The 27,812-nt window shown below is 48.1% G+C and overlaps 1 pseudogene across 1 annotated transcript in view; it reads left to right on the top strand.

Annotated features, from left to right (window-relative positions):
* LOC311248548 (elongator complex protein 2-like) overlaps positions 1-27,812 on the top strand; it is a 67,020-nt pseudogene that overhangs the window by 19,259 nt on the left and 19,949 nt on the right. Inside the window, exons 2-3 of the transcript XR_014621031.1 lie at positions 12,989-13,181; positions 27,556-27,677. The product of XR_014621031.1 is annotated as an elongator complex protein 2-like (transcript). The remainder of the gene's footprint in view (positions 1-12,988; positions 13,182-27,555; positions 27,678-27,812) is intronic.

The following is a 27,812-nucleotide window of genomic DNA, read 5'->3' as shown; positions in this document are numbered from 1 at the left end:
CTCTAGTCTCCTCTCCTCTAGTCTCCTCTAGTCTCCTCTCCTCTCCTCTAGTCTCCTCTAGTCTCCTCTAGTCTCCTCTCCTCTAGTCTCCTCTAGTCTCCTCTAGTCTCCTCTCCTCTAGTCTCCTCTAGTCTCTCTAGTCTCCTCTAGTCTCCTCTCCTCTAGTCTCCTCTAGTCTCCTCTCCTCTAGTCTCCTCTAGTCTCCTCTCCTCTAGTCTCCTCTAGTCTCCTCTCCTCTAGTCTCCTCTAGTCTCCTCTCCTCTAGTCTCCTCTAGTCTCCTCTAGTCTCCTCTCCTCTAGTCTCCTCTCCTCTCCTCTAGTCTCCTCTAGTCTCCTCCAGTCTCCTCTCCTCTAGTCTCCTCTAGTCTCCTCTCCTCTAGTCTCCTCTAGTCTCCTCTCCTCTAGTCTCCTCTAGTCTCCTCTCCTCTAGTCTCCTCTAGTCTCCTCTAGTCTCCTCTCCTCTAGTCTCCTCTAGTCTCCTCTCCTCTAGTCTCCTCTAGTCTCCTCTAGTCTCCTAGTCTCCTCTAGTCTCCTCTCCTCTAGTCTCCTCTCCTCTAGTCTCCTCTCCTCTCTCCTCTCCTCTAGTCTCCTCTCCTCTCCTCTAGTCTCCTCTCCTCTAGTCTCCTCTAGTCTCCTCTAGTCTCGTCTAATCTCCTCTAGTCTCCTTCCTCTAGTCTCCCCTCCTCTAGTCTCCTCTAGTCTCCTCTCCTCTAGTCTCCTCTAGTCTCCTCTCCTCTAGTCTCATCTAGTCTCCTCTAGTCTCCTCTCCTCTCCTCTCCTCTCCTCTCCTCTAGTCTCCTCTCCTCTAGTCTCCTCTCCTCTAGTCTCCTCTAGTCTCCTCTAGTCTAGTCTCCTCTCCTCTAGTCTCCTCTCCTCTAGTCTCGTCTCCTCTAGTCTCCTCTCCTCTAGTCTCCTCTCTAGTCTCCTCTCCTCTAGTCTCCTCTCCTCTAGTCTCCTCTCCTCTAGTCTCCTCTAGTCTCCTCTCCTCTAGTCTCCTCTAGTCTCCTCTCCTCTAGTCTCCTCTCCTCTAGTCTCCTCTCCTCTAGTCTCCTCTAGTCTCCTCTAGTCTCCTCCTCTCTAGTCTCCTCTCCTCTAGTCTCCTCTAGTCTCCTCTCCTCTAGTCTCGTCTCCTCTAGTCTCCTCTCCTCTAGTCTCCTCTCCTCTAGTCTCCTCTAGTCTCCTCTAGTCTCCTCTCCTCTAGTCTCCTCTAGTCTCCTCTAGTCTCCTCTCCTCTCCTCTCATCTAGTCTCCTCTCCTCTAGTCTCCTCTCCTCTAGTCTCCTCCCTCTCCTCTAGTCTCCTCTCCTCTAGTCTCCTCCCCTCTCCTCTCCTCTAGTCTCCTCTAGTCTCCTCTCCTCTAGTCTCCTCTAGTCTCCTCTAGTCTCCTCCCCTCTCTCTCATCTAGTCTCCTCTCCTCTAGTCTCCTCTCCTCTAGTCTCCTCCCCTCTCCTCTCCTCTAGTCTCCTCTAGTCTCCTCTCCTCTAGTCTCCTCTAGTCTCCTCTCCTTAGTCTCCTCTCCTCTAGTCTCCTCTAGTCTCCTCTAGTCTCCTCTCCTCTAGTCTCCTCTAGTCTCCTCTAGTTCCTCCCCTCTCCTCTCATCTAGTCTCCTCTCCTCTAGTCTCCTCTCTCTCTCTCCTCTCCTCTAGTCTCCTCTCATCTAGTCTCCTCTCCTCTAGTTCCTCTCATCTAGTCTCCTCTCCTCTAGTCTCCTCTCCTCTAGTCTCTCTCTAGTCTCCTCTCCTCTAGTCTCCTCTCCTCTAGTCTCCTCTAGTCTCCTCTAGTCTCGTCTCCTCTAGTCTCCTCTAGTCTCCTCTAGTCTCCTCTCTAGTCTCCTCTAGTCTCTTCCAGTCTCCTCTAGTCTCCTCTCCTCTAGTCTCCTCTAGTCTCCTCTAGTCTCCTCCTCTAGTCTCCTCTAGTCTCTCTAGTCTCCTCTCCTCTAGTCTCCTCTAGTCTCCTCTAGTCTCCTCTCTCTAGTCTCCTCTAGTCTCCTCCTCTAGTCTCCTCTCCTCTAGTCTCCTCTAGTCTCTCTCCTCTAGTCTCCTCTCCTCTAGTCTCCTCTAGTCCTCTAGTCTCCTCTAGTCTCCTCTCCTCTAGTCTCCTCTAGTCTCCTCTAGTCTCCTCTAGGTCTCCTCTCCTCTAGTCTCCTCTAGTCTCCTCTAGTCTCCTCTCCTCTAGTCTCCTCTAGTCTCCTCTAGTCTCCTCTAGTCTCCTCTAGTCTCCTCTAGTCCTCCTCTAGTCTCCTCTAGTCTCCTCTCCTCTAGTCTCCTCTCCTCTAGTCTCCTCTAGTCTCTCTCCTCTAGTCTCCTCTAGTCTCCTCTAGTCTCCTCTCCTCTAGTCTCCTCTCCTCTAGTCTCCTCTCCTCTAGTCTCCTCTAGTCTCCTCTCCTCTCCTCTAGTCTCCTCTCCTCTAGTCTCCTCTAGGTCTCCTCTCCTAGTCTCCTCTAGTCTCCTCTCCTCTCCTCTAGTCTCCTCTCTTAGTCTCCTCTAGTCTCCTCTCCTCTAGTCCCCTCTAGTCTCCTCTAGTCTCCTCTAGTCTCCTCTCCTCTAGTCCCTCTAGTCTCCTCTAGTCTCCTCTAGTCTCCTCTCCTCTAGTCTCCTTCCTCTAGTCTCCTCTAGTCTCTCTCATCTAGTCTCCTCTCCTCTAGTCTCCTCTAGTCTCCTCTCATCTAGTCTCCTCTCCTCTAGTCTCCTCTAGTCTCCTCTCCTCTAGTCTCCTCTAGTCTCCTCTAGTCTCCTCTAGTCTCCTCTTGTCTCCTCTAGTCTCCTCTCCTCTAGTCTCCTCTAGTCTCCTCTCCTCTAGTCTCCTCTAGTCTCCTCTCCTCTAGTTCTCCTCTAGTCTCCTCTAGTCTCCTCTCCTCTAGTCTCCTCTAGTCTCCTCTAGTCTCCTCTCCTCTAGTCTCCTCTAGTCTCCTCTCCTCTAGTCTCCTCTAGTCTCCTCTCCTCTAGTCTCCTCTAGTCTCCTCTAGTCTCCTCTAGTCTCCTCTCCTCTAGTCTCCTCTAGTCTCCTCTAGTCTCCTCTCCTCTCCTCTAGTCTCCTCTAGTCTCCTCTCCTCTAGTCTCCTCTCCTCTAGTCCCTCTAGTCTCTCTCCTCTAGTCTCCTCTAGTCTCCTCTAGTCTCCTCTCCTCTAGTCTCCTCTAGTCTCCTCTAGTCTCCTCTCCTCTAGTCTCCTCTAGTCTCCTCTCCTCTAGTCTCCTCTAGTCTCCTCTCCTCTCCTCTAGTCTCCTCTCCTCTAGTCTCCTCTAGTCTCCTCTCCTCTAGTCTCCTCTAGTCTCCTCTAGTCTCCTCTAGTCTCCTCTCCTCTAGTCTCCTCTCCTCAGTCTCCTCTAGTCTCCTCTCTAGTCTCCTCTAGTCTCCTCTAGTCTCCTCTAGTCCTCTCCTCTAGTCTCCTCTAGTCTCCTCCTCTAGTCTCCTCTAGTCTCCTCTCCTCTAGTCTCTCTCCTCTAGTCTCCTCTAGTCTCCTCTAGTCTCCTCTAGTCCTCTCCTCTAGTCTCCTCTAGTCTCCTCTAGTCTCCTCTAGTCTCCTCTCCTCTAGTCTCCTCTAGTCTCCTCTAGTCTCCTCTAGTCTCCTCTCCTCTAGTCTCCTCTAGTCTCCTCTAGTCTCCTCTCCTCTAGTCTCCTCTAGTCTCCCTCTAGTCTCCTCTAGTCTCCTCTAGTCTCCTCTCCTCTAGTCTCCTCTCCTCTAGTCTCCTCTCCTCTAGTCTCTCTAGTCTCCTCTCCTCTAGTCTCCTCTAGTCTCCTCTAGTCTCCTCTCCTCTAGTCTCCTCTCCTCTAGTCTCCTCTCCTCTAGTCTCCTCTAGTCTCCTCTCCTCTCCCTCTAGTCTCCTCTCCTCTAGTCTCCTCTAGTCTCCTCTCCTCTAGTCTCCTCTAGTCTCCTCTCCTCTCCTCTAGTCTCCTCTCCTCTAGTCTCCTCTAGTCTCCTCTCCTCTAGTCCCCTCTAGTCTCCTCTAGTCTCCTCTAGTCTCCTCTCCTCTAGTCCCCTCTAGTCTCCTCTAGTCTCCTCTAGTCTCCTCTCTCTAGTCTCCTCTCCTCTAGTCTCCTCTAGTCTCCTCTCATCTAGTCTCCTCTCCTCTAGTCTCCTCTAGTCTCCTTCTCTAGTCTCCTCTCCTCTAGTCTCCTCTAGTCTCCTCTCCTCTAGTCTCCTCTAGTCTCCTCTAGTCTCCTCTAGTCTCCTCTAGTCTCCTCTTGTCTCCTCTAGTCTCCTCTCTAGTCTCCTCTAGTCTCCTCTCCTCTAGTCTCCTCTAGTCTCCTCTCCTCTAGTTTCCTCTAGTCTCCTCTAGTCTCCTCTCCTCTAGTCTCCTCTAGTCTCCTCTAGTCTCCTCTCCTCTAGTCTCCTCTAGTCTCCTCTCCTCTAGTCTCCTCTAGTCTCTCTCCTCTAGTCTCCTCTAGTCTCCTCTAGTCTCCTCTCCTCTAGTCTCCTCTAGTCTCCTCTAGTCTCCTCTCCTCTCCTCTAGTCTCCTCTAGTCTCCTCTCCTCTAGTCTCCTCTCCTCTAGTCTCCTCTAGTCTCCTCTCCTCTAGTCTCCTCTAGTCTCCTCTACTCTAGTCTCCTCTAGTCTCCTCTAGTCTCCTCTCCTCTAGTCTCCTCTAGTCTCCTCTAGTCTCCTCTCCTCTAGTCTCCTCTAGTCTCCTCTCCTCTCCTCTAGTCTCCTCTCCTCTAGTCTCCTCTAGTCTCCTCTCCTCTAGTCTCCTCTAGTCTCCTCTAGTCTCCTCTAGTCTCCTCTCCTCTAGTCTCCTCACCTCTAGTCTCCTCTCCTCTAGTCTCCTCTAGTCTCCTCTCTAGTCTCCTCTAGTCTCCTCTAGTCTCCTCTAGTCTCCTCTCGTCTCCTCTAGTCTCCTCTAGTCTCCTCTCTAGTCTCCTCTAGTCTCCTCTAGTCTCCTCTCTAGTCTCCTCTAGTCTCCTCTAGTCTCCTCTAGTCTCCTCTAGTCTCCTCTCCTCTAGTCTCCTCTAGTCTCCTCTCCTCTAGTCTCCTCTCCTCTAGTCTCCTCTCCTCTAGTCTCCTCTAGTCTCCTCTCCTCTCCTCTAGTCCTCCTCTAGTCTCCTCTCCTCTAGTCTCCCTCTAGTCTCCTCTCCTCTAGTCTCCTCTAGTCTCCTAGTCTCCCTCTAGTCTCCTCTCCTCTAGTCTCCTCTAGTCTCCAGTCTCCTCTCCTCTAGTCTCCTCTAGTCTCCTCTAGTCTCCTTCTCCTCTAGTCTCCTCTAGTCTCCTCTCCTCTAGTCTCCTCTAGTCTCCTCTCCTCTAGTCTCCTAGTCTCCTCCTCTAGTCTCCTCTAGTCTCCTCTCCTCTAGTCTCCCTCTCCTCTCCTCTAGTCTCCTCTAGTCTCCTCTCCTCTAGTCCTCCTCTAGTCTCCTCTAGTCTCCTCTCCTCTAGTCTCCTCTAGTCTCCTCTCCTCTAGTCTCCTCTAGTCTCCTCTCCTCTAGTCTCCTCTAGCTCTCCTCTAGTCTCCCTCTCCTCTAGTCTCCTCTAGTCTCCTCTCCTCTAGTCTCCTCTAGTCTCCTCTCCTCTCCTCTAGTCTCCTCTAGTCTCCTCTCCTCTAGTCTCCTCTAGTCTCCTCCTCTAGTCTCCTCTAGTCTCCTCTCCTCTAGTCTCCTCTCCTCTAGTCTCCTCTAGTCTCCTCTAGTCTCCTCTAGTCTCCTCTCCTCTAGTCTCCTCTAGTCTCCTCTAGTCTCCTCTAGTCTCCTCTCCTCTAGTCTCCTCTAGTCTCCTCTAGTCTCCTCTCCTCTAGTCTCCTCTAGTCTCCTCTAGTCTCCTCTCCTCTAGTCTCCTCTAGTCTCCTCTAGTCCTCCTCTAGTCTCCTCTAGTCTCCTCTCCTCTAGTCTCCTCTCCTCTAGTCTCCTCTCCTCTAGTCTCCTCTAGTCTCCTCTCCTCTAGTCTCCTCTAGTCTCCTCTAGTCTCCTCTCCTCTAGTCTCCTCTCCTCTAGTCTCCTCTCCTCTAGTCTCCTCTAGTCTCCTCTCCTCTCCTCTAGTCTCCTCCTCTAGTCTCCTCTAGTCTCCTCTCCTCTAGTCTCCTCTAGTCTCCTCTCCTCTCCTCTAGTCTCCTCTCCTCTAGTCTCCTCTAGTCTCCTCTCCTCTAGTCCCCTCTAGTCTCCTCTAGTCTCCTCTAGTCTCCTCTCCTCTAGTCCCCCTCTAGTCTCCTCTAGTCTCCTCTAGTCTCCTCTCCTCTAGTCTCCTCTCCTCTAGTCTCCCTCTAGTCCTCTCATCTAGTCTCCTCTCCTCTAGTCTCCTCTAGTCTCCTCTCATCTAGTCTCCTCTCCTCTAGTCTCCTCTAGTCTCCTCTCCTCTAGTCTCCTCTAGTCTCCTTAGTCTCCTCTAGTCTCCCTCTAGTCTCCTCTTGTCTCCTCTAGTCTCCTCTCCTCTAGTCTCCTCTAGTCTCCCTCTCCTCTAGTCTCCTCTAGTCTCCTCTCCTCTAGTTTCCTCTAGTCTCCTCTAGTCTCCTCTCCTCTAGTCTCCTCTAGTCTCCTCTAGTCTCCTCTCCTCTAGTCTCCTCTAGTCTCCTCTCCTCTAGTCTCCTCTAGTCTCCTCTCCTCTAGTCTCCTCTAGTCTCCTCTAGTCTCCTCTCCTCTAGTCTCCTCTAGTCTCCTCTAGTCTCCTCTCCTCTCCTCTAGTCTCCTCTAGTCTCCTCTCCTCTAGTCTCCTCTCCTCTAGTCTCCTCTAGTCTCCTCTCCTCTAGTCTCCTCTAGTCTCCTCTACTCTAGTCTCCTCTAGTCTCCTCTAGTCTCCTCTCCTCTAGTCTCCTCTAGTCTCCTCTAGTCTCCTCTCCTCTAGTCTCCTCTAGTCTCCTCTCCTCTCCTCTAGTCTCCTCTCCTCTAGTCTCCTCTAGTCTCCTCTCCTCTAGTCTCCTCTAGTCTCCTCTAGTCTCCTCTAGTCTCCTCTCCTCTAGTCTCCTCTCCTCTAGTCTCCTCTCCTCTAGTCTCCTCTAGTCTCCTCTCTAGTCTCCTCTAGTCTCCTCTAGTCTCCTCTAGTCTCCTCTAGTCTCCTCTCGTCTCCTCTAGTCTCCTCTAGTCTCCTCTCTAGTCTCCTCTAGTCTCCTCTAGTCTCCTCTCTAGTCTCCTCTAGTCTCCTCTAGTCTCCTCTAGTCTCCTCTAGTCTCCTCTCCTCTAGTCTCCTCTAGTCTCCTCTCCTCTAGTCTCCTCTCCTCTAGTCTCCTCTCCTCTAGTCTCCTCTAGTCTCCTCTCCTCTCCTCTAGTCTCCTCTAGTCTCCTCTCTCTAGTCTCCTCTAGTCTCCTCTCCTCTAGTCTCCTCTAGTCTCCTAGTCTCCTCTAGTCTCCTCTCCTCTAGTCTCCTCTAGTCTCCTAGTCTCCTCTCCTCTAGTCTCCTCTAGTCTCCTCTAGTCTCCTCTCCTCTAGTCTCCTCTAGTCTCCTCTCCTCTAGTCTCCTCTAGTCTCCTCTCCTCTAGTCTCCTAGTCTCCTCTCCTCTAGTCCTCCTCTAGTCTCCTCTCCTCTAGTCTCCTCTCCTCTCCTCTAGTCTCCTCTAGTCTCCTCTCCTCTAGTCTCCTCTAGTCTCCTCTAGTCTCCTCTCCTCTAGTCTCCTCTAGTCTCCTCTCCTCTAGTCTCCTCTAGTCTCCTCTCCTCTAGTCTCCTCTAGTCTCCTCTAGTCTCCTCTCCTCTAGTCTCCTCTAGTCTCCTCTCCTCTAGTCTCCTCTAGTCTCCTCTCCTCTCCTCTAGTCTCCTCTAGTCTCCTCTCATCTAGTCTCCTCTCCTCTAGTCTCCTCTAGTCTCCTCTCCTCTAGTCTCCTCTAGTCTCCTCTCCTCTAGTCTCCTCTAGTCTCCTCTAGTCTCCTCTAGTCTCCTCTCCTCTAGTCTCCTCTAGTCTCCTCTCTAGTCTCCTCTCCTCTAGTCTCCTCTAGTCTCCTCTAGTCTCCTCTCCTCAAGTCTCCTCTAGTCTCCTCTAGTCTCCTCTAGTCTCCTCTCCTCTAGTCTCCTCCTAGTCTCCTCTAGTCTCCTCTAGTCTCCTCTCCTCTCCTCTAGTCTCCTCTAGTCTCCTCTCCTCTAGTCTCCTCTAGTCTCCTCTAGTCTCCTCTCCTCTAGTCTCCTCTAGTCTCCCTCTAGTCTCCTCTCCTCTAGTCTCCTCTAGTCTCCTCTAGTCTCCTCTCCTCTCCTCTAGTCTCTAGTCTCCTCTCCTCTAGTCTCCTCTAGTCTCCTCTCTAGTCTCCTCTCCTCTAGTCTCCTCTCCTCTAGTCTCCTCTAGTCTCCTCTCCTCTAGTCTCTTCTAGTCTCCTCTAGTCTCCTCTCCTCTCCTCTAGTCTCCTCTCCTCTAGTATCCTCTAGTCTCCTCTAGTCTCCTCTAGTCTCCTCTCCTTTAGTCTCCTCTAGTCTCCCCTAGTCTCCTCTAGTCTCCTCTAGTCTCCTCTCCTCTAGTCTCCTCTAGTCTCCTCTAGTCTCCTCTCCTCTAGTCTCCTCTAGTCTCCTCTAGTCTCCTCTAGTCTCCTCTCCTCTAGTCTCCTCTAGTCTCCTCTCCTCTAGTCTCCTCTAGTCTCCTCTAGTCTCCTCTAGTCTCCTCTCCTCTAGTCTCCTCTCCTCTAGTCCCCCCCCGCCCCCGCTATCCATCCATCGATCCCTCCTCCCTCCCCCCTCCATCCATACTTCTATCCATCCATCGACCCCCCCTCCATCCATACTTATATCCATCCATCCCTCCATTTCTCTCTCCCTCTATCCATCCCTCCCTGCACCCCCCCCCCCCTCCATCCATCCCTCCCTTGTTAACCTTGACAACTCCCTCTGGCGTTGTGGTTCTTCCAGCACATTGTTTAATGCCTTGTTGTTGTTGTTGTAGTATGTATATTTAATGTTAGACTGAGCTCACCTCCTGTGTCCAGGCCTCTAAAGCACAACTCTGAGCTCACCTCCCCGTAGGGCTGTGCCCAATACTTTGAAGCTTTGAAAAAATTATAATAATATATATATATATATATACATTTAAAAAAAGAAATATGTGTCTATTCATTCTGTTCACATTTGCAGATAAAGATTAGGCTACACTAATATTATAGTATATGACTCGTCATAAAAATTTAAATAAAACGTTTATCATAAATCTGCATCCGCTTGGCGCTCCATCAAGACATCACCATCACTCGTACCAACCGTGCCCTTATTGGATTATTTATGTTGACGAAACCGACAAGTTATATTCATTAAAGAAAGTTGATTTAATTTTTTTTTAATTACTCATTTAATCAGATAAATCACTTTATTCAAATTGAGGATATACATATATATTTTTTTAAATTATGATTACGTCAATAGGACGACAGACATTCGAAGCTTCATTCGAAAACTTCAATAGAAGCTTTCAATGTTAAAAAAAAATGACATTCGGTAACAGAACTAACCTCTGTGTCTCCAGGCCTCTGAACAGAACTAACCTCTCTGTGTCTCCAGGCCTCTGAACAGAACTAACCTCTCTGTGTCTCCAGGCCTCTGAACAGAACTAACCTCTCTGTGTCTCCAGGCCTCTGAACAGAACTAACCTCTCTGTGTCTCCAGGCCTCTGAACAGAACTAACCTCTCTGTGTCTCCAGGCCTCTGAACAGAACTAACCTCTGTGTGTCTCCAGGCCTCTGAACAGAACTAACCTCTGTGTCTCCAGGCCTCTGAACAGAACTAACCTCTCTGTGTCTCCAGGCCTCTGAACAGAACTAACCTCTGTGTCTCCAGGCCTCTGAACAGAACTAACCTCTCTGTGTCTCCAGGCCTCTGAACAGAACTAACCTCTCTGTGTCTCCAGGCCTCTGAACAGAACTAACCTCTGTGTCTCCAGGCCTCTGAACAGAACTAACCTCTGTGTCTCCAGGCCTCTGAACAGAACTAACCTCTCTGTGTCTCCAGGCCTCTGAACAGAACTAACCTCTCTGTGTCTCCAGGCCTCTGAACAGAACTCTGGTGGTTGATTTTTGACCAAAAAAAAAAGTCAAGGCCTGGAATTCCTTGAAAACAGCAATTTTTTTAACAAGGTGCTTAAAAAGTCCTTGAAATTCAAATGAACCATTCCCATTCGCATTAAACGTTTTGTTCATCCATGATAAAATCTTTCTGAATCAAGACATTTTATTATTTTAAATTTAAAGTGTAACTAATTGTCGGAAATTGGTTTTAAGCCATAAATATAGGATCAGATTTTTTCTTTTCTATAAAAAACAGCATTTAAAAGTGAATTGTATCCCTTTAAATGTCCTTTAACCCTTCTCTTGCATTCGGTCATACCCCCCTTCCCATACTATTTTCGGTCAAAATTGGCCGGTGTGTTTTGCACAGCGATATCTCTGGAACCCCGTATTCAATTTTGATGGTTGACATCTCATTTGAACAGTCAAAGCAAGTAGAATCAAGGGGTGGCAGACAGAATGACACTAGGAGTGAATTTCATGTTATAATTTTGCAGTAAGTTCAAAGATAGTGTTTACTGTATATTATAAAAATGCTTGCCATGTAGGCTGTGTTTACTGGCGATGGAAATCCTTTAGTTAGTGTTGTACCTGAGATTCCTTCCGTCCCAATGATGTATGGGATGTATTTATTTGACAAAGGCAAGCCTGTTTCATTGTGTACTTTCAACTACAGTATATGGACCCACCGGTGGGTGCATCAAGTTCAGCATTCACTGCATTCACTGTGATGTTGACTGTTGGTCAGGCTCATAGTCTTGATCGCTGTTGTCTTCCATTTCTGAGACATCCTCTATCTCTGGTTCAATCTCCTCTTCATCTGGTTCAAGAATGAGGTCCACAGCCTCTCTGACAGAAAGTCGCCTGAGCAGTTGCCTACTCATTGTGTCAATGAGTCAAATGAGAGCAAGGCACAAATATATATGCATGAGAGGGGCATTTAGCGCGAGAAAGTGGGAGGTTTTTCTTTCTCGAGGGGCACAGAGCTTGCACCTGTGAGAAGATATGATACATTTATATCAATGCAGCGCGAGAAAGTGAGAGGTTTTTATTTCTCGAGGGGCACAGAGCTTGCACCTGTCAGAAGATATGATACATTTATATCATTGCAGAGAGAGAGAGAGAGAGAGGGAGAGAGAGAGAGGGAGAGAGAGAGATGTTTTTTATAATAATACTCTCAACCAAAGCAATGCAACAGAACAATTTTGATTGACAGTCGATTCTGCCAATTACGTCACACCGCTTGCACCCGCCTCTGCTGTTACCACCAATCGGCAAGCGCGTATTTGTTTTTTACTTCCTGGATGTCCGCCATTGATGAGAGCTCACAACAAGGCTAATAACGTTAGCTCCCCGCCGGCCACGAGTGGACTACCAGCGCTCCACAGGAGTACTAAACGAGGCATAATGATTTTACTGCAACGAATGTTATAATAAAAGCCCTTCACTCTATACACTTGTCTGATTGAAAACTTTATTAACAGACCGCAGAATGGGCACAACTCAGCACACTCTGAGCAAAGGAAGGTACTGAGATATGAATTGAGTAATGCTTGCCTTGCTATGGTCCGGTAAATACGCTGATGTTATTGAACGTGTAACTATATAACGTTAATGCCACAAAACGAATGCCTTTGTTAATCATAAGTAGTAACTTTATAATAATAATAATAATAATAAGAAATGGTCAGGGGGGATAACCGCCGGGCGCTACCACCCCTGCCCGCAACACCGAGTGAATGGCGCACGACCAGAGGGGAGACTTCGAATCCGTGTTTCACTTTCAATAACGAATGCGTGCTTGCCGAATCCCAAACAATATTCATGCTGCAAAGTCATCCTCTAAAGATAGACATTTAGACTAGAGGCAGGCTATATGCTATAAAGAGTAGACTACTAAAAAAAAATGCATTCAAACTTTTTTAATTTAAATTTTTTTTTGGTTACTGTGGTGGTAGGAAATATTTCGCAAATTTGTGCGGTAAGGAAAAAATCAATACGGCGGCAGCCCTAGGTGTGTCACTGTTGAATAAATACACAAAATTCAATGCAAGTGGTGATCATCAATTGTATATGTTCTGAGGCCTAGTGTGGAGGATAACATAAGGTCTTGAGGCAATTGGATGAAAAACACAATATGTATGATTACAAACGAAGTCACTCGATTGATCCTTTCACATCTGGATTACTGTCCGGGGATCTGGGGAAGTGCTGGAAGAGAAAAACTGGGAAAACTACAAATGACACAGAACAAAGCAGCGCGCCTTGCTCTGAATTGTAGGAAAAGGTCAAACATAGTAAGCATGCATGAAAAACTGTCATGGTTAATGGTAGAACAAAGACTAAATGTAAATATCATGTTTTTTAGAAATATATATAAGAACAAAAAACCTGCTTGTCTATATGATGAGATACAATTCACAATCAACAGACACAGTTACTCCACCAGGCATGTGTCAATGGAAAGATGTACTGTAAAGATGCCAAGAACAAATGCAATGAAAATAACTGTGGTGTATAGAGCCATGACTGCATGGAATTCCTTACCACCTGCACTAACTAGGGTTGAAGAGAAACAGACATTTAAAAAACACCTTAAAAATCATATAAGAAAGAGTGGTACTGTCAGTTAGGTAAACATAGTGGGTGATTGAGAAGATGGGTATGTGTGATTGTTGAACTTAGATTTGTAATATATTTGTATATTGTATTGAGATGTATTGTTGTGCTTTAAGTGAAAATATATGCCTTGAAACATGATTGAGTAGATGGGTATGTGTGATTGGTGAACTTATTATTTATTATATAATATTTGTATGTGTTATTGAGGTGTATTGTATTGTTTTATTGTATTGTATTGTATTAATTGTATTGTATTGATTTTATTGTATTGTATTGATTTGTGTGGACCCCAGTAATAGTAGCCTATGCCTGTGGCAATGGCTAATGGGGATCAGAATAAACTAAACTAAACTAAACTCGGTCAGATTTGACTGGAAACGCAAGAGAAGGGTTAAAAGGACAAATTTAGCTTGGAAAAGTACTTGAAAGTCCTTGAATTTAATGTATCAATGCCTGTGTCCCCCCTGTGTGTCCCCCTGTGTGCAGGCCTCTAAAGCGGAGCACGCCTCCGTGCTGCTGTGGAGCTCCACCTCGTGGCGTCAGCTGCAGGCGCTGCCCTGCCACACCCTCACCGTCACCCAGATGGCCTTCTCCCCCGACTCCCACTTCCTGCTGGCTGTGTCCCGCGACCGGACCTGGTCCCTATGGAGACGGGACCCGCCCTCGCCCAGTAGCGCAGGTGAGAAAGGTGGGGGGGACCATGGATTGGCCCGAGAGACTGTGAGGTCAGGTGGTTGTGAGATGAATTATTAAAAGGTGGATAGATAGATGGATGGATGGATGGATGGATGGGTAGGTAGTAGGGTAGGAATCAAGATATATTGCTGTATTGATTTTTCCCCCATCCTAGTAGGTAGGTAGGTAGATAGTTAGCTAGGTATGTACTGTAGGTAGGTACAAACATTGTATAGATGGCACACTTTCTATGATTTATGCTTTGGGTGTGTGTTCATGTTGAGTCAGGTGTAGTTTTGATGGAATAGGAAAAGGCTTTAGTCCATGTTGCAGTATTGATTCCTCTCCTCTAGTCTCCTCTCCTCTAGTCTTCTCTCTAGTCACCTCTAGTCTCCTCTCATGTTCCTCTCCTCTAGTCTCCTCTCCTCTAGTCTCCTCTCCTCTAGTCTCCTCTCCTCTAGTCTCCTCTCCTCTAGTCTCCTCTCCTCTCTAGTCTCCTCTCTTCTAGTCTCCTCTAGTCTCCTCTAGTCTCATCTCCTCTAGTCGCCTCTCCTCTAGTCTCCCCTCCTCTCCTGTTCCTCTCCTCTAGTCTCAAGTCAAGTCAAGTCAAGAGTTTTAATTGTCACGGCATACAGGTATACAATGAAATGCGGGTGGTCTTGCCCGCAACGATGTGCAATACAGTGGTACATATAATAGAATCAAAAGAAGAAACAACATTGTGCAGTAACAGGTAGCAGGTAACATGGAGTGACATCTCGGTATCTGTACATAGTTATTTACAGCGCATGTGTGACATGCTAGTTAGCTTTGGTAGTGCAATACACTCTCTCCTCTTTTAATCATGTTAAGTTGAAACCATCTATAAGTTAGAGAAGTATGTTTGTGAGCAGAATCATAGAACTGTCTGGGAGAATCTAGGTCGGCAACATTAATGAATGAACGCTTTTCTATAGCACTCTCCTAGTCCTATAGGACACAAAGCTTTTCACTGGAATGACTGCATACATCTTTCAGTGTGGGTGGCCCCAGTGGGAATCAAACCCCCAACCGTGGCTGTACCAGCTGCACAGAGTGGGATGAATGCAAATCAACCATTTGCATTGAAAGTTTTGTTCATCCATGATAAAAAAAAATCTGAATCAAGAAATCGATTTTTTTTTCATTTGAAAGTGTAACTGTCGGAAATAGTTTTTTTTAAGCCATAAATATTAGAACAGATTTATCTTTTCTATAAAAAAAAAAAAAACAGCAAGCATTTAAAAGAAAAAGAGTGCTTAGGAAAGTACTTGAAAGTCCTTGAATTTCATTTTGCATTGTCTGTGGGAACCCTGTACGTGTGTAACCTGACCCCCCCGCCTGCAGCACTCGCTGCTCCAGACAAAGCCTTGGTCGAGAACCAACAGGAACCCCCCCCCCAACATGACCCACAGAATTGCATCCCACCAGATCCCAGGTCTGCTTCGGCAGCTCACGGTGGGCTAAATGGGCATCGACAGCGGCTAACCAGCAGCCCAGCGAGCTCCCATTTACCCGTATAGCAGAACAGAGAGGGAGGGGGGGGGCACACAATAGGTGGGGGGGAGGGGCGCCCGTCTATTCTGGTTGGCTGCTGAATCACTCAGAACCGTACTAGAGAACACACACACACACACACAGACATATCGTACACACATACAGTACACGCACTCTTGTATTTCTATCTGTGTGAGGACCGTCGACTGCGTTGGTTCCAGCCCCTCTTACCCTGACCTTAAAAACGCTCCCCTCTTTCACAGCGAGGGTCGGCCAAAATCACCGGCCCTCAATCTTTCTACCTGCGTGAGGACATTTTGGTTCCTCACACGGATAGAGGTACACGGGCAGGCATTGTATTGTATACACACACACACACACACACACACACACACACACACACACACACACACACGCACAGATCAGAGAAGGAAGGTTAAATGATGTCAGGGCTGATAAAACAAAATGACTCCCTTCCCTCCCTCTCTCCTCCCCTCCTTCCCTCCCTCCTGTCCTCTTCTCTCCATCCCTCCCTCCTTCTCTCTCATCCCCTCCCGTCCTCCTCCACTCTCCGTCCCTCTCGCCGTCCATCCCCCCTTCTTTCTCCTCGCCTCCCTCCCTCTCTCCATCCCACTATCTCTCTCTCTCTCTCTCTCTGTCTAGTCTTATCTCTTGACCTCTGTTTGTCCTCTTGCTCTCTTTGTCCCTCCTCTCCTCTCTCCTCTCCGTCCATCTCGTCCTCCCTCAACCTCTCTCTTCTCCACCTTCTCCGGATAGAGATAGGCCGAAAGAAACGACGAGACAGACAGACAGAGAGAGAGAGAGAGAGAGAGAGAGAGAACGATGGAGAGATGGAGAAAAGACTGAAAGACGGATAGATACAGAGGCAGAGATAGACGGAGAATAACAAAGGAGGAGCGACAACCGGGACTTCACGCGCAGACGTGTGTCTGTGTGTGTGTGTGTGTCTGTGTGTCTGTGTGTGTGTGTGTGCATGCACGCTTGTACGTGCGCACGCCACAAGGTGATTTACCCGGCCTCCTCCGCCTCCTTGCCACCATTGTTTTAATAGCCGTGTGCGTGCACAGACACACACGCACAGACACACACGCACAGACACACACACACAGACACACACACACACACACACACACACACACACACACACACACACACACAGAGACAGACACACACACACACGCACACACACACAGACACACACACGCACACACAGACACACGCACACACAGACACACACGCACAGACACACACGCACAGACACACAGACAGACACACAGACACACACACAGACACACACACGCACACACAGACACACACACACGCACAGACACACACACGCACAGACACACACACACGCACACAGACGCACAGACACACACGCACAGACACACACACACACGCACACACACACACACGCACACAGACGCACGCACACACAGACACACAGAGGCGCGACGACAAGCGTTGGCAGACAGGCGGCACGCGGAGACAACCTCTGGAGGGACGTGGAGGACAGACAGCGGCTCGTAAACCACGTCAGCTGAGGATGAGGTTCTGCGTCATACCGCTGTGCATGTGTCTGCCAGCAGGGGGCGCCCGGGGGGACGTGTCTTCTAGTGGGGGGGGGACGTGTCTTCTAGTGGGGGGGGGGGGGCGTGTCTTCTAGTGGGGGGGGGGGCGTGTCTTCTAGTGGGGGGGGGGGGGGCGTGTCTTCTAGTGGGGGGGGGACGTGTCTTCTAGTGGGGGGGGGGGGGACGTGTCTTCTAGTGGGGGGGGGGGGGGGGCGTGTCTTCTAGTGGGGGGGGACGTGTCAGAGGGGGACAGACGGGTCAGAGGGACAGACGGGTCAGAGGGGGACAGACGGGTCAGCGGGGGACAGACGGGTCAGCGGGGGACAGACGGGTCAGAGGGGACAGACGGGTCAGAGGGGGACAGACGGGTCAGAGGGGGTCAGACGGGTCAGAGGGGGACAGACGGGTCAGAGGGGGACAGACGGGTCAGAGGGGGACAGACGGGTCAGAGGGGGACAGACGGGTCAGAGGGGGTCAGACGGGTCAGAGGGGGACAGACGGGTCAGAGGGGGACAGACGGGTCAGAGGGGGACAGACGGGTCAGAGGGGGACAGACGGGTCAGAGGGGGACAGACGGGTCAGAGGGGGACAGACGGGTCAGAGGGGGACAGACGGGTCAGAGGGGGACAGACGGGTCAGAGGGGGTCAGACGGGTCAGAGGGGGACAGACGGGTCAGAGGGGGACAGACGGGTCAGACGGGGGACAGACGGGTCAGAGGGGGACAGACGGGACAGAGGGGGACAGACGGGTCAGAGGGGGACAGACGGGTCAGAGGGGGACAGACGGGTCAGAGGGGGACAGAGGGGGTCAGCGGGGGACAGACGGGTCAGAGGGGGACAGACGGGTCAGAGGGGGACAGACGGGTCAGATGGGACAGACCGTCCCGTTTCATTCCCCTTCTTTAAGTTTAAGTTTATTTATATATTTTTTACCCGGGGACAGAGCACATTAATCAACATCTTGTTTGTTGCCTTTATTTAGCCAGATAAAACATTAAGAACAGGTATTTCCAATGTCAAAGAGGCCCCAACAGGAATACACAAAAAAAAATATATATATATATATTAAAAATAAAAGCACAGTTAAGAATCATACACATAAACAAATAAACACATGCACAGCCTATGTACACAAAATAAATAAACAGGGGAGGAGTAGGGGGTGAAAATGTGTGTGTGTGCGCGCGCATGTGTATGAAAACAGATGCGTGTGTCTAGGTGCGAGTATGAAGATGAATGAGTGCTTGTATGTTGTGTGTGAGAGGGTGTATGCAAGTGTGAAACTGGGGTATCAGCAAGAGCAGGAGGGGTCTACTAAGAGTGTGTTGAGTATATTCTATGTATCTTCAGTTTCCACATCAATGTAAATGTGCCAGAATTAGCTAATGAGCTAGTTTTCATCTGTAGTCCCTGTACCTACCATGCATGTCTTTATGGTGTGGGAGGAAACCAGAGTACCTGGAGGAAACCCACGTGAACACGGGGAGAACATGCAAACTCCACACAGAAAGGCCCCCTGCTGGGGTTCGAACCCAGGGCCTTCTTGCTGTGAGGCAGCGGTTTGATTGATCGATTGATTAAAAACTTTATTAACAGATTGCAGAATGGGTACAATACAGTACGGCTCAATACACACAACTGCTAAGAGGATGCAGACCAGAAAAAGACGTTTGTCTTGTTTACATCAGGGTCCCCCATTTTCAATTCATCAAGACAATTATGACATACAAGTATACAGTACTGTGTAAGAAAAAGAGATCATAACTAGGGATGTTCGATATTGTTTTTTTTACCGATATCCGATATACCGATATTGTCCAGCTCTTAATTTCCGATATCAACCGATACCGATATATGCAGGGGTTCCCCCCCCAAAAAACAGAATAATTTCAGGTAATTAACATTACATATCTCTTGTCGTGGAATTAACACAACATTATGCATACTTTTGACAATAAATAAAATCAGAATTTGTTCTTACTTGCTTGCCTGGGTAAATAAAGGTTAAATAAATGTAAAATAAAAAATAAAAATAAAAAAACGATACAGATAATTTCCGATATCACATTTTAATGCCAATATCGGCCGATAATATCGGTAGGCCGATAATATCGGACATCCCTTATCATAACAAAATATATACATCCGAAGGGGAAGAGACTACATTGGTTGGGGGGGGGGGGGGGGGATTTGGACATTTACCGGGGCCAGTTTCTAATTGCAGCCACCCGTAGGTGCTCTTTGAGAGAGGTTTTGAAGGAGGGTAGGGATTCACATTCCGTTCCGGCTGTGGGTAGGGTGTTCCACATTGATGTGGCATAATTGCAGAATCTGGGTTTAACATGATTTGTGGAGCTCCCTCTGGTGTTGTGGTCTTGGAATTCACAGACCTTTGGAAAGTATTTTGACATGTACATGGTACCTTAGTGGTGTAGTGAATCTTGTAGACCAGGCCCATTGCAAGTTGCTGTACTCTGTCGTCTACTCTAAGCCATCTTAGATTGTCAAAATGTGCAGGGGTAAGGTGGGTTTTAGGAGTAATGCCAAGCAGTAGTTGGACCAGTTTGTTTTGTGATGTTTGTAGTCTTGTTTTTAGCGCCTTTGAGGTGCAAGCATAGTCGTAGAACCCTTGAATGAGTGCTCCTGGGTATTCTTGTTTACAAGAGAGGAGATCCGGTACAAGAATCTTGTTTGTTGGTTGACTTTTTTTATTACATTTGTTGCCATTTTGTCACAGGAAAGATTTGCCTCTAGGATTTCATCTTTCCTTGTGACAATATTGTCACTGTAACTGAGAAGCCATCGGTCTTGCTGAGTTTGTTATTTGATCCAAAGAGAATGGATTCTGTTTTACCCAGGTGTAATGATAGTTCTGTATCGTATTAGCTCTCGCTCGGCGTCACTCTCTGCACTGTCCTCGCACACGTGCACACGCACTGAATAAAGACCACAATGTACCTTTAATCCCAATATTTGTCTGACCACACCCCTATCAGCTTACCCATATAAGCAGGGGTGGGGCCACCCACTCGCCTCCTTCTCGCTTTCACCACAAGGAAGTGCCTCGGTAGATCCCCACACTTGAAGTGATGTGATGGTAGGAGAAGAGTTGGAAAGCAAGGATACGTTGACATCATATCTTTATTTTCTCTCTCACTATTTTCGAGAAAATATGGCGATATTGTCTTCGTACTGGAGTGTCTGGAAGATGATGATCATTCTAAAAATCCTCCACCGGTTTTCGTATTGGGAGTTCGCGCCGCTACATGCTTTTCCAACTGCAGTCCTTGCTGTGTGCTGGTTGCGGTAAAGGCACAGCTGGGCTGTAGGACGCGCCGCTGTTGTGAGAAGCGGTGGGTTCCTGGTTTTGGTGAGTTATGTTTGCTGGCAGGCTCCACTTGTCTGTTAGTGCTATGGGGGCTAATTGACAATGTTTATGAAAACCGGCCCCAGGCTAGGGTCCTTTGTTCAGCCTCTTAGGCGACAGAAGACCTTGGTCTGAAGCCCATTATAGTTTTAACTAGTGGGCCGCGACCATTAACACTGGTGATCCCTGTGTTTTCTGGACGAGTGGATATCTCTTCTGTCACCGTGTAGCCCCTTCTTTCATATCCAAATGAGAGTATTCCTTCACGAGGAGATATGGGCATAGATGTTCGATAGCGGAAGATCTATGTTCAAGTCAGCTACACAGGCCAGTTTGGGTATTGTGCTGGCTCCGTCGGGTGTTGGTAAAATCACCGTTGTAAAGCTGTGTTGACATCTTGTTTCTCTTTTCTCTTAAAAAGTGAGGAGGGTTTCAGAACGGCGGCCTGTCTGGGTGAGTGTTATATCATTGTGTAGAAGTTCAGGTGATAGCTGCTTAGCTTACGGTTAGCCAGTCAGCTGTTAGCTGCGGCGTTAGCCTGCTGTGATCACTGCGTGGCCTACATATGTTGGGCCTACTGTTAGCCAGTCAGCTGTTAGCTGCGGCGCTAGCTTGCTGTGATCACTAGGAAACGTTAGCTTGCTGCTATCGGCCAAGGCCCAGCGCGGGGTAGCTCCGGCTCCTCGCGCGCCGCCGCGAGCTCCCCTCTGGTCGCGTGCGCCGTTCGCTCGGCGTCTCGCGGGCAGGGGCAGTAGCGACCGACGGTTGGAGCGGCCGTTAGCTTAATGCTACTCTGTTGAACGTGCTTTGATTATAACATGTTTTAAACACTCTTGACTACGACGTCATCTTTGACGGAGGATGTTCGTCGAACCTGCCCTGGGCCAGGACGGCAAAGCCTGCGTCAACAAAGGGGACCGTAGCGACGGGTTGGAGCGGCGACGCAACACAGGACGGCTGTGTTTTCTACGGGGCCTTGAGACTGCACTTCGTTGATCTACGCTCCGGGTAGGACAAAGGTTTGGCCAGACCTTATACACGTCTTCTGGCTTTACCTTCTACATGTTTTGTAAATAACGCTGTTTTCCAAAAACGTGTGTTGCTGCAATACATTTAGGATACCACGCAAGTTTTGTGTGAATTGTCTTGTCACTGGTAATTAGCTTCTCCGTGCAAATCGGGTTGTTGTTACAGATGTGAAAATGATCTGGTTGTTGTGTGAGAAACATCATGTGTGTTTATATGTACCGTGTACTCACAACTAAGGGGTAACTAACCTATGAAGCTATGCTTAGTGACAAATGAGTAAAGAATATTCTTTTCTCAGCCTGTGATGACAATGAACAGTGTGTTCACATATTAACAGGTTTTCCTGTTTTAACTGGCCGTATTAAGGGTAAAGTAGGAGGATTGTGTTTCCCCCCGGTTCCCTGGGGACTTTTCCATCCTCCTATCAGACATGTTGTTGCACTACATTGTGTCTTTGTGTGGTAGGGATGCGATGTAACCCTTAGCTTGATTGCTGAGGTTGTGCTAAGACTGCTGGAGAAACTTTATTTTCCTAAAAGAAAAGATTGTTTGGTCGCTTTCGTGTGTGCTTAGCAAGGCCTGTGGCCGATACTAATCGAGAATTATGTATTCTCTCATTATGAAAAACGGCGTTCCTCTGTAGAGTGTTTTTGCCTTTTTTTTGTAGGTGATGATGGGTTGTGTGTGTCATGTGACCTACAACTGGGTTGGACTGGCCACAGAAGCACATGTGTAAGTTTGGACCGGGGCTCTTAGAGAGCCCTCTCTATTCGGTGTTTTTTCCTTAGTAAAAATCAGATAGCAGGTTAGCTCATGCGCTGTGTGAAGCTGTCAAACGCTTCATAGAGCTGACTATGACTGTGTCATACTCTCTTTTTGTCATTACATCGTATCATGGGTGTGGGGTCGTAAAGGGGTGAACTGGTAACCTTTCCTCTCCCCCTTTTTCTGTTGGTCAGGGGTACACCCCCTGTCCTTCAAGGTTCCTGTCACGTTGCGGTTCGGCACGTTACGGGGTGAGGGGGGGGGGGTGGGGGGGGGGAGGAGTTTCCTGGTCCCACGGCCTGGAATATTGGGCGTGTGCACCGCAGAAATTCCCCCGCCATAGAGTACGTCACCGTGTGCGTCTCTGTTGGTAGGACTTCCGTGTGCTGTTCAGGTCCATGTGATGGATCTGTTTTCGGGGGGTGGTCAGGGCTCCTCCTCACCAAGCGCCTATTCGGGCCTTCTGTGAGTTCGGACTCCTCCTTCCATGTGAGGGAGCCTCCTTCAGAGTACAGAGCCTCCTCCTCAGATTGTCAAGGTGAGTGGACCCTCTAGAAGGTGTCCTATTCTATTGTGTATGTATTCGATTCAATTCGATTATTGAGTGTGTATGGGTTCAGTGCCTCTTCCCCGGAGAGCCCTAAAACCAATTTTTTACATGGCTCAAGGTGCAATATATTCTTTTCAATCTGTACAGCTCGCGTGGGAAGTCTCTCTGGGGATTCCCGTCTCCTTCCTATGGGAGGGTGGTGGGATGTAAAAATGTGAAATTTTTTTACCCCCGGCTGTGTAGACTGGGATACATACTGTTGGTGCTTCCTTCTTTTCTATTAAAAAATAGTTGGAGTTAGGAAGTGTCACACCCCTCTTGTCGTTCACCTGGGCGCCTTGGGGATTCAATGACAGGTCTAAATAGCCTGTTCATTGATGTGGGTGTGTCCCGACGCACGCATGGTGCTAGCTCGCTGTAAACAGGCGACTGACTGGCACGCCTTGGTTGCTTGAGGTTAAAACGGCGTTTTTATAAAGCAACTGGGATGGAGGTTTTTCCTCTTCCGACGACCACATCCCACGACCTGGGTTGGTTATCGACGGATTCTCGTTCATGTCTGGGGGATGATGACGGAATGGATCTGAACATATGTAGAGGGGTCTCACGCCCTGGGGGTGGGCCACCGGGCGCGGCTTGCCCGAACGTCTGGGTGGCGCCTTCTTTTCATGTTAAGATCAACACGCATATCTGCCCTTTCTCCTGGAGTAGGCATGTCGGCGTGGTTAGGGCACGGGACTGGTTCTGGTCACGCTGGTCCGGATCAGTTGAACCCGTTGTCCGCCGGGGATGCAGATCTGCTGTTCTGGTACCCTGAGGGACTTGGGCTTTTTTCAGGGGGAAAAATGCCAGGTCGGTCCGGGTGTCACAGGGTTAAGCGCTATGGAGACCCTGGTTGGGTACATTTTTTACTCAGCACTGTCGTAATGGCTTACGGCCATGCCAACCTGTACACGCTCGATCTCGTCAGATCTCGGCCGCTACACAGGTTGGTCCTGGTTAGTACTTGGTTGGGAGACCGCCTGGGAATACCAAGTACGTGTGCTTAGGGGCGGGTTCTCCATTCTTTTTCGCTCCTCTCTCACGCATGGCGAAGAGGGGCCTGTTGGGGTGGTCTTTGACCTCCTCTGGTGACCCTGTGCTTCCCGTATCGCCAGGCCCGGTCCGAAGTAATGTTTCGTCGACCCGTAGGCCTGGGTTAACCCTTTTTTGAAAACTGAAACACTTGTACTGCGGTATAGCCAGTGTATACCCGCAGGTGTGTTTTGGAGTTTTTTCTTCAGGGGTTATAGGAACAACCACCGCATTGGGTAACACCAAGGTGGTTGATTCCCTGGTGTGTTGGAGCAGTGTCAACTCCCGGGTTCACCGGTTGAGGGTGCCCCTGCACGTTCATAATGTCTGCCAATCGTGTCAGCCTTCTCTGCCTCAACCCCTCTGGGTGGGGGTTTTTAAATGGAGGCTTGGTCATGCAACAACGCCAGCATACGCCCCTTCCGCCGGTGCGGCTGTGTTCAGCTGTCCCCTCTGGCGCCTGTCTTGTCCGCAGTCTCCAGGCTAGGGTTAACAGCCTGTTGCCTGGTTTTTCCCCGGTGCGCTGCCTGCTTCCGTTGGTTAACCTTTGTGTGCTTACGGCCATGCTGACTGCCTGTTCTGCAGGGTCAGTGTGCCAGGCGGTGTACTATTGGGGGGACAGGGCCCGCTCGGCTGAGGGGCCTTTGTCCGAATACGCTGGCGATGTGGGGGGCGGGGTCACTAAGTGCCCACCTGGTGGGGTCTTGATGCTGGCATCATACGATACAGAACGTTAGGTTATGACTATAACCAAGTTCTGTTAGTATAGCGACGCTCGGCGTCCGACGCCGCTGCAGCCCTTGATCTCGCCTTGTGGTGAAAGCTTGGGAAGGAGGCGAGTGGGTGGCCCCACCCCTGCTTATATGGGTAAGCTGATAGGGGTGTGGTCAGACAAATATTGGGATTAAAGGTACATTGTGGTCTTTATTCAGTGCGTGTGCACGTGTGCGAGGACAGTGCAGACAGAAAATTACAAACATCACAAAACAAACTGGTCAGACTACTACTTGACCTGAACCCCAGAACCCACCTCACCCCTGCCCACTTTGACAACCTAGGATGGCTTAGAGTAGACGACAGAGTACAGCAACTTGCAATGGGCCTGGTCTACAAGATACACTATACGACCGGGGTGCCCATGTACATGTCAAAATACTTCCCTAAGGTCAGTGAATACCACAACCACTACACCAGAGGAAGCTCAACAAATCATGTTAAACCCAGATTCGGCTCAAACAAGGGACTAAACACGTTTCGCAATTATGCCACAACAATGTGGAACGCCCTACCCAAAGCTGTAAAGGAATGTGAATCCCTGCCCACATTCAAAACCGCTCTTAAAGAGCACCTACGGGAGGCTGCAATTCGAAACTGGCCACCGTAAATGCCCAAAACCCCCACCACCTCCTAATAGACAGTCTCCTCCCCACCGCATGTATATATTCCCTCCCCGCCGTATGTATATTTCTCTCCCACCCACCCACCCCCTCCTAATGTACAGTCCCCTCCCCATCATATGTATATACTCTGTCAGGATCTAGGGGTAACAGTACTGTATATTTGAATACCGTTTATGTCACAAATGTATCGGTACTAAATACCTATATGTCCCTATGCCATAAATGTCATGTATGTTGTGTATGTCATAAATGTCTATATGAATTGGAAATGGGGGACCCTGATGGAAACAAGACAAACGTCTTTCTCAGGTCTGCATCCCCTTAACAATTGTATGTATTGAGCCGTACTGTATTGTACCCATTCTGCAATCTGTTAAATAAAGTTTTCATTCATTCATTCATTCATTCATTCATTCATTCATTCAGCCTGTGGTGCTTTTTTCCTATTGCTAGGTTTTAGTGAATTTTTCCTTACCTTCGCACAGGGTATGCCTGGGAGTGTTGCATTCATTTATTTGATTTATTTAAACAAATTTGGACTTCATGGTGTTTTTGTTTTGTTCTTGATTTATTGTGATGGTTCTTCTTGACTTGTTTAAAGAAGACGTGTCCGGCCCATGGGGACATTAACGTGTGTTGTCGGGCCTTACAAATAAATGTTATTTGATTTGTTATCAGCAAGCCAGGTGCAGATTCTGCCGAGTTCAGAGTTGAGGGCTTTTTCAACCTGCAACTTGTCCTTGTCAGAGACCAGCAGGGCTGAGTCGTCCGTGAACAGGAACAAGTTGCAGTCACAAGCTGATGACATGTCATTTGCATAAATTAGGAAACAGTAACGGTCCTAGTATGCTTCCTTGTGGAACACCACAGCTCACTGGGAGGGGGGGGGGGATAGAGTATTGCATCCAGCTCACTGATGAACTATCAAAACCAATTGCTTTTAGCTTGTCAATCAGAATGGAGTGATTGACAGTGTCGAAGGCCTTTTGTAGGTCCAGCATGATGGTCCTGCATGCAGTATTTTCCCGCGTCCACCTCGTGTTTGATGTGGTCGTTCAAATAGAGAAGGCATGTGTCAGTGGAGTGGGATGTTCTGAAGCCAGATTGGAATTCGTAGATTAGCTTTTTTTCCGCAAGGTACTTTTCGACCTGTAGACTATTTTTTCCATAACTTTCGAGATGGGGGTAAGAATAGAAACAGGGCGGTAGTTGCCTGGCTCTAATTTGCTGCCTTTTTTGTGCAGGGGGGTCACTCTTGCAATTTTGAAATCTTTGGGGACGTGTCCCTGTTTTATGGAGAAATTTGTTATGTGTGTGATGACTGGGGTGATGGTGGCTGCTGAGTCTCTGAGGAATTTGGAGGGGATGTTGTCATGGCCAGTGGCCTTGTTAGGTTGGAGGGCGCTCGGTTTTTTGAGTACCTCATCTGTTGTTACCATTTCCAGTTTGAAGTTGTCTTTGCGGACCCCTAGGTTTTTGTAGTAGGCTATGATGTGTTCTACCCCTAAATGCCCTGAGTGGGAGGGTAGTTTATTTACCAGTGTTGTGGCTATGTTTGTAAAGAATATGTTTAGGTATTTGGCCACATCCAGCTTGTCTGTGATGAGTGTTTTCTGTCTTTATGTTTGTTTGTAAATCTGGTTTTTCGTTTTTTGCTGCAGCCTAGTTGGTTGTTGAGTAATTTCCAAAGTGCACAGTGTTTGTTTTTGTTTTCCTCAGTTTTGTCATTGATGAATTCTATTTATATTTTTTGCGGATTTGATCATGGTGGTGGTGTGCGTGCGTGTGTGGGGCAGAGAAGATGCCTTTTGTATCCATATCCCATGTTCCAAAAGCATGTTGAATCTATGGACCTAACCTACAACTACCCCTGAACCTAACCTACAACTACCTATGTCCCACCGTGCCACTTTCTTCTTATTTATTTATTTATTTATTTATTTATATATTTTAATAAGTCATGATGGGAATTTCGATCGCTGACTTTTTTTTTGTAGGAGGGGGTATAATTGAAACGTGTCAAAATGTAAACAGTCCTACAATTAGTATTCGAGAGGATTAGGATGGACATTAATTTGAATGGAGCCGAATGGAGTGTGTGTGTGTGAGTTCATAAATTATTAATTAATAATCATGAATGTCCTCGCACCATTTCTTTTTTTTAAATCTCATAATCAGTTAATTATATTGTTTGGAGGTAGAGCGGTCATCTGGTAATCGGATGGTTTCCGGGTTCGATTCTCGCTCCTCCCGGGAAGCGTGTCGAAGTGTCCTTGAGCAAGGCACTTAACCACTAAGGCTGCGGTTAGACTTTCGCTTCGTTTTCAGATGAGTTTCGCTTTTCCAGGTCGCAACGTAGCAGTAGGCGAGTCACACTTTCGTTTTGTCACCTGAGCACAGTGATGTAGTACACTGCCAAAGCAGTAGGTGGCAGTAGGTGGCGAACATGAAGGCAATTTTCAACCAATCAGAACTTGAATGTGCCAATACACTTCCTGCAAAGAAAATGTCAACAATCCGCCATCTTTAAATGCCTATTTACCCAATGCAGCACTTATTTTTCAGCAAAAGTGTAATAAAAGTTCAATAAACAAAACGGATACATTCACTGTGTGTTCTGCCTCTCATTTGTTGATGAAACAAAACTAACATCAACACAAGTGACCATCAAGAGCGGATAGTTTAGTCTCAAAAAAGATCGGCGATGCATGCATGCTACATGCTAACGTGAATGGAATATGCCAGTATAACAGTATAGCATTGTGGCTAGCAGCTAACATTAGCTCACGTTAACCAGCCAGCACCAAACTGATGATATCGGGAGCTATCGTAGCTAGATAACATTAGAGACAACACCTCGTGTATTAAACAAAAGTGAATAGATGACTGGGCCATTTTGTTTAATGCTTGTTAAGATTGAAAGAGGAGCTTGAGCTAACAGGGTCTGATAGCTAACGTTAGCTCACGTTAGCCAGCTGCTTATGCAATCGTTAATGCTAGCAGAATGAATGGATGTATTAGCTGCTTTTCAGTGTGTTTACCGAGACCACAGATCTTAGAAAACTTTTCTTTGTCTTTCTCCCCAGAGCCCCACTTCTCCTTGTACGCCCACACAGGGAAGGACACGGCGGTGCACACGCGCATCATCTGGGCCTGCGACTGGAGCGCAGACAGCCGCTACTTTGTCACATCCAGCCGGGACAAGAAGGTAACATTACTCTAATAATGTTAACAATAATAATAATAACAATCAACTTTATTTGTATGGCACCTTTCATACAAGAATTGCAGCTCAAAGTGCTTCACAGCGGGAAAAATATGAAAATGAGCATATAAAGTGCAG

The sequence above is a fragment of the Notolepis coatsorum genome, assembly GCF_963971535.1.
Source record: "Notolepis coatsorum genome assembly, contig: SCAFFOLD_642, whole genome shotgun sequence".
In the NCBI taxonomy this organism is placed as follows: domain Eukaryota; kingdom Metazoa; phylum Chordata; class Actinopteri; order Aulopiformes; family Paralepididae; genus Notolepis; species Notolepis coatsorum.
This window is presented reverse-complemented; position numbering and strand designations above follow the sequence as displayed.